We start from the raw sequence: 6,280 nt of genomic DNA, 5'->3' as shown, positions 1-6,280 counted from the left end.
TTGAATCGGAAATTGTCTTCTTGTTGCCAAATCGTAGTCAACTTCGGTATTCTTCTCAGTTTAAAGACCTTGGTTTAAAAATTTGACTGGAAATAGTTCCTTGATTCCACCATGTGATTGGTAGGCCCTCGAGTGAACGAAATCGAACTCAAAAGTTTTCGTTGACAGATAGTTTTTCTCGACTTAAGTTATGCTGCTGGAAGATGGTTTCTTGTCACTAAAGCATATCTAACCCATGTCTTATTCTCAGGGATTTTTAATCAAACAATCCCAATGATTTAAACTATATTTTCAGGGATGGATAATGATAAAATATTAGATAAATTATTTATCTAGTCTTTTATTTTCTTTTATATTTTTTATTATTTAATTATTTTTATTTAAAATTATATTTATTTACTTATTTACCCTGACTTACTAATAACTGGAAAATGTTTTGTTATATACATTTTAATTACACTAAAGTAAAATGTCCTTTTTAAGTGTTAATCCTTTATCTTTTGCCACTAATGGGTCACTGGAATGAAAAAAGACGAAAACGTCATAATCTACTTAGAGATTGCTTATGAAACAAAATCAAAGACCAAACACACATTATGAAATATGAAATTTTGAAGAATACAAGAGAATTCGACGTATAGACAGCGAATATAATCTTTCTTCCTAATCCAGGCAACAGCCATGCTGTCTATAATATAAAAGCATGTGATTTCCCCCCGTTTCTCTACCCTGTCATTCATTCTACGTCGGTTGCAAATTCATCAACCAACTCTTTTTCAAGCCTTTTCTCTAGTCTGAACTTTTATCCTTTTTTATCCTTTTTCGTTTAATTTAATGTATAAACATAAAGTCCCTTTCACAGACATTAAGGAAGTTGTACTCTCAAAAGTTATGTCTTGGGTTTTAGGATTTAACCTTCCATGCAAGGTTCCCATGGAGTCCTACAAATCTCAGCCTTCCATTCTTTGTTTCTTGGTGATATCAAAGCACAAAGGGAAACATCAGATTCTAAGAAACTCCAAGTTTCAACCGCTGGGGAAAGATCTTAGATTGTAAAACACAGACAAAAATAGGAACATGGTCTTCTGCAACAGTAGCATTGAACCAGGACTTATAGTCCCTTCTACTCTTACTCCTGGTCTTGGATCCTGGTTAGTCTTATACATGTATTACAAAGGAAAAAAATCTTCTATTTCATTGCTTTTCAATAAGGTTTAATCACAGTCTATTATGAAATTTTTAGGAAACCCGGGATTCTAGGCATTCTGATGAGGATAATCTTACCCATGTGGAGGGTAACTGGCGGTCATTATTAAAACTTAAACGTCAGTACTACCACTCAATATCGTCAATAAGTTGTATGTATACTTCTTGAGCCTAACTTTATATACACGTGTTGTTGTGTATATATATGTGCACTACAGCAAAACGGGTATATAGCAGAGTTTGTCGCGGTGTTTTTAAAGTAAACACCACTAAATTTATACATATTGCGGCATTTATATCTAAAATACCACAAAATCTTATTTTAGTGACGTTTATATCTAAAACGCCACAAAATGGCATTTTGTTGACAAACAATGCTACAAATAAGTATTTTAGTGGCGTTTTTAAATAAACACCGCCACAAAATCTTACTTTAGTGGCGTTTCTAAACAAACGCCCCAACATAATCGTTCTTTAGTAGAGTTTTTAAACAAACGTCGTAATAGAGTACATATATCATGGTATTTTTATACAAACACCGCCACGAGTATGACGTGTTATAGTGGCGTTTTTGTAATAAGCGTCGTAATCATAGTCTGCATTAGTGGCGTTTTTGAGCAATTGTTTAGTCTTTTAACCTGACTGTTCCAAATCCCTAACTTTTCTACCTATTTATTAACTTTCCTACTCACACATTCATCACAGCACAGCCACCATCTAAACTGACTTGAAGGCTATTTCGGCAACACAATCTTTCATCGGATTATCAAAGGCTTCCTCGTCCAAGGAGGTGACCCCACGGGTTCCGACACTGGTAATCCCCCTTGTTATTCAACGAATTTTGTTTGCTCTAGCCGTTTTAAATTAGTTAAGGTTAGGGTTAGTCGAAACTTTAGTTATGAATTTGAGTTTTTTGTTTTTGGGTGGAGAAAGTATTTACGGAGACTATATTTAATCTTTTGAGGTGTTTTTCCATTTTATTTGCTTTTCCATTTTGACTCTTTGGTATTTAATTAAATTTTGATGATATAAGCATAACCTTTTCAAGTTAAATGGTCATGGAAAATAAAAGGGTCTGGTTCCTTTCTCAAGTTAAATTATTATTACTTCAAAAATAGTCTTAAATCTGATTACTTTTTACTGCAGTGATCCTTTTTTTTTTTTGAAAAAAAAAATCTTTTTTACTTGTTCATTTTGTGTGGTTAAGATTTAGTTTAGATGGTAAAGGTTGCAGGGGATAAGTGACAATGGAAAATAAAAATGTACAGTATTATAACATGCCAAGTAAAGATTAACAGACATTCTCAAGTTAAATTATTGGTTCAAACTCCATATTCAAGTACTTCAGACTGCTGTGATTTCCTTTTAAATACTTTTTTCATGCTCAATTTGTGTAAAGAGGAGTTAGTTTAGATGTTAAAAGATTTTAAAGGATAAGTGATCATGGAAAATAAAAGGTCCAGCATTATAACATTCCAAGATTATGGGACATTCTCTAGTTAAATCATTGATTCAAGATACTCTTTTGGCTGATTACTTCTGAGTGACATTAAAAAAAATTACATGTGCAATTTGTGCGAGAGTAGTTTGACATATGTAAATTAACTTTATTGCTCTTTTTCTTTGAAGATTAAGTACCATGAAACACAGCAGCGTGAGATTGATCATCAAAGTCGTGAGCTTCGTCTACATCAATCCAACAGGGTCTGGACAACTATTGTTATTTATTTATTTGTTTTACATGAAAGAAATGAGGATGATTTTCTTTTCTTGGACAGGTTACGGCTTTTGGTGGGGATGGAGTGCTGCGTCTTCTACGTGAAATTGCTTCTTCTTGGTTGTTCAACATCTTTGGATTCACATTATAACTACAATTGCTTCTTCTTGGTTTTTTCTGTTGATTTGCAGGATTGGTTGTCCAGGAATCTCTCGAGCAACTTTACATCTTTGGATTCACATTATAACTACAATTCTCTTTTCAACACTAATTCGGCACATCTGGAAGAGGCATAATTCCTTTGTTTTCACTGATACAGGTCCTCGATGAACGATGTCTGGAGTTGTTGTGTTTCTTAGAACAGCCACTTTGCAGGATGCGTACCTTCCCCTAGCTCTCCTTTGACTCGTCCCATGATCCACGTCCAGTGGAAACCACCCCTCTCAAAGCAGAGCTTTAGGGCATTCTTACCGGACTGAAATTGGCTTGGTCTCGGGGGGTTTGATCTATTTCAACTCTAAACGGAAAGCTCCCAAGCAGCAAAACTCCTCAAAGACTCCGACGCCTGTCATAATGCCTTTCCTCTTATCAGACCCATCTCAGCTCTTTGTAACCGGAGCTGGTTCGTTGATATAATTTTGATTCTCCGGGAAGAAAACCAGGTGGCTGACGAGCTCACCAAACGCCCCACTGCTCTAAATTTTCAACTGACCACCTTTACTGTTCCTCCTGCCACGGTCAACCTGCTTGCTGATCGAGACATCATGGGGCCTTCTTACTTTAGAGCTACTGCTTCGTAACTAGGCTTTTGCCTCTTCTTTATTCAAAAAATAAAGTGGAAAGATGAACATATATATTCTTTTCTATGGGCGTGATTCATAAGAAAGATGGAAAATTTGAAAGAAAAAGTATATTTTTTCACTCATTGTTTAGTAAGGGCTTAAAAAATTCGATTTAACTTAAAAATGTTCTTTTAAAAATTTTGAGTTATTTAAGTTAAATTGAATTAATAATTCAGATTTTAAGTTTGAGTCAGATTTAAATTTTAAAAGTTTAGAAATTGAATATTAAATTATGTTTTTCCATCTTTATATTAGTTAATTAATTTGATTGTTTTATAATTTAGTATATGATTTCATTGCTTCTCCAATTCTTCTTTGATTCTAAGTATTCCTCCTCTATTTTAAATCTATTTTAATCAAATTTGATTCACATGCTCTTCAACCATTACAAAAACATACGTAACTTCAATTTCTCCTTTATTATAAAAAAATTATTTATTTTTTAATTTAATCCCTCAACTTTGTATTTATTATATTTGATCATCATACTACAACTCATTGCAAATTGTTTATTCTCGTGAATTCTTTAACTCTTTGATGCTCTCATCAATATTTTATCCTTAAAATTCATTATTTATAAAATATAATTATAAATGTAGTGTATGATTTTAGATATTTGTTTTATTAAATAACATTATAAATCTTTTTTGTATATGAAAAAGGATATAAAATATATATATATATGTATATCATAAATGGTTAAAGAAAGTCATTTACCAATCAATGTCATAATATTATAAATAATTACAATTATATTTAAATAGAAACTTAAATAATTATATTTGATTCGATTTGACTCAACTAAAAAAACAAATAAAGTTTGAATGAAAAATAATACATGTCAACTCGACAAATTCAATTTTTTTCACTTTACTTACCACTATTATTTGATAGAATTAAAAGATGCAAAAAAATAAAGTTAATTATTTAATGACTTAATTCTATTAATATTTATTTCTTGCAATTCTATTAATTAAGTACCTTCAATTTATTAAAACAATCCTTCTCCTAATTGTTACCCCCCCCCCCACCAAAAAAAAACTTTACAAGATTTGAATTGGCTCATGGAATCATGTATACATTAATGTCGTGATTATTTAACATATTATTGAATACGTATTTTATCTTATTTAGCTTATTAAACTAAAATTAAAAATTGTATTGTTTAATTAGTTAAATATAATATTATCTAAAATATATATCTCCGGGTTACTACACTATATGATATTTAAGTATAACTTTTGTAGGCACTCGTTTTTGTCCGGGTTTTAATTACTTATTATTTATTATTATTATTATTGTTATTATCTTTTACATTTTACATATCCAATGGAGCCCAAGATTTAAAAACTATAATCAAGCCCAATGGAGATCCATCAGCCCACCCGGATAACCCAGCAAGCCCAACTGAATTGCTCTTGGGCCCAAACCCGATTAGGGGTTCATCTCAACAGCCAGCGGCCTCCCATCTCCAGCCATTGGATCTGGACCCATCCAACAGTCCAGATGCATCCAAAGCTTAGTATCATCTAGTCGTCGCCGCCGACCAAGAGAGACTGCCCAACCGACGCGTGTAGTGCATGCGCCCGACTCTTCAGTTTCCCACCGTTTGAGCAACCACCAATGAATCCTGAAGCCACCCTCATCATCAAACCCGACCGAGCATGCCCAAAACAGTGCACCAAATCAGTCAAAAAATAAAATCCAAATCAAATAAAAAAAACCCATTTAAAAAATAAAATAAATCCCGAAAAACCGGGATTTTACCCACTCAACTCAGAGATATCAATCTCGTACCAAATAGACTTCATGATTTCACCCGAAGATCATCATTAAAATAGAGCATGCAAGTAATATTTTGGGCAGAGAGCGACAACATAGAGAAAAGAAAAGAATGCAACCACAATAAAAAGAGAGAGATCATATTCGAACCAGGCTGAAGCATTCGAACAAAAAGAGAAAAAACCGAAAGAAAAAAGGAGGAAAGTTTACCTGCTGGCAAGGTCCAAGACAATTCGGCTTTATCGGAGACCAGGAGAGCCACGATCGGATGTAAAGATTTCTAGGTCTTTAGGGTTTCTAGAAGAAGGTTTTTGGGGTTTTGAGTTTTTGAAGGGTCGGGTTTTTAGGGTAAGTAAGGAGGAGGGAGAATCGGGGGTCTTTAGGAGTTTGTTCGCTCCCTGTAACCGCCGATATACGGCGATCGGAGAGCCTTAGCTTTCTATTTCGGTGAGGCTCGGGAGGATTTTCTCCCTTTCTTAGAAGGAGAGAGGCAGCAGGTGAAAGGTAAATGAAAAGGGTGAGAGTTTTAAAACCCTAAATGAGCTTATTCAACACAACACCGTTTAAGGGGGCTTAAGGCATGCGTGTTTCAGCGCGTGGGTTAATTACATGTTAGGTCCCCATATTTTGTATATTCGACATGTAGCCATTAACTAAAATTTGGTGATATTTTGTTTTGGGTATTTAATTCCCTAAATTTATATTTAAGTCACAATCCTATGTGTTATGATAT

At 33.7% G+C, this 6,280-nt stretch overlaps 2 long non-coding RNA genes across 3 annotated transcripts; one reads left to right on the top strand and one right to left on the bottom strand.

Annotated features, from left to right (window-relative positions):
• Positions 1 to 751: 751 nt before the first annotated feature.
• On the top strand, positions 752 to 3,367 carry LOC120201752. Of its 2 annotated transcripts, none has more exons than XR_005523669.1 (5): positions 752 to 1,151; positions 1,244 to 1,325; positions 1,917 to 2,020; positions 2,836 to 2,910; positions 2,985 to 3,367. It is a non-coding gene; the product is annotated as an uncharacterized LOC120201752 (long non-coding RNA). The 2 variants fall into 2 exon arrangements; XR_005523670.1 differs by having other exon boundaries at positions 1,912 to 2,020.
• A 1,658-nt stretch (positions 3,368 to 5,025) lies between these two features.
• LOC120201757 lies at positions 5,026 to 6,072 on the bottom strand. The gene is made up of 2 exons (XR_005523671.1): positions 5,758 to 6,072; positions 5,026 to 5,395 (listed from the first exon to the last, which is right to left on the bottom strand). It is a non-coding gene; the product is annotated as an uncharacterized LOC120201757 (long non-coding RNA).
• Between the last annotated feature and the right edge of the window lie 208 nt (positions 6,073 to 6,280).

The sequence above is a fragment of the Hibiscus syriacus genome, unplaced genomic scaffold, assembly GCF_006381635.1.
Source record: "Hibiscus syriacus cultivar Baekdansim isolate YM2019G1 unplaced genomic scaffold, ASM638163v2 tig00008007_pilon, whole genome shotgun sequence".
Lineage (NCBI taxonomy): Eukaryota > Viridiplantae > Streptophyta > Magnoliopsida > Malvales > Malvaceae > Hibiscus > Hibiscus syriacus.
The sequence above is the reverse complement of the archived record's forward strand: the minus strand, read 5'-3'. Positions and strand labels throughout refer to the sequence as shown.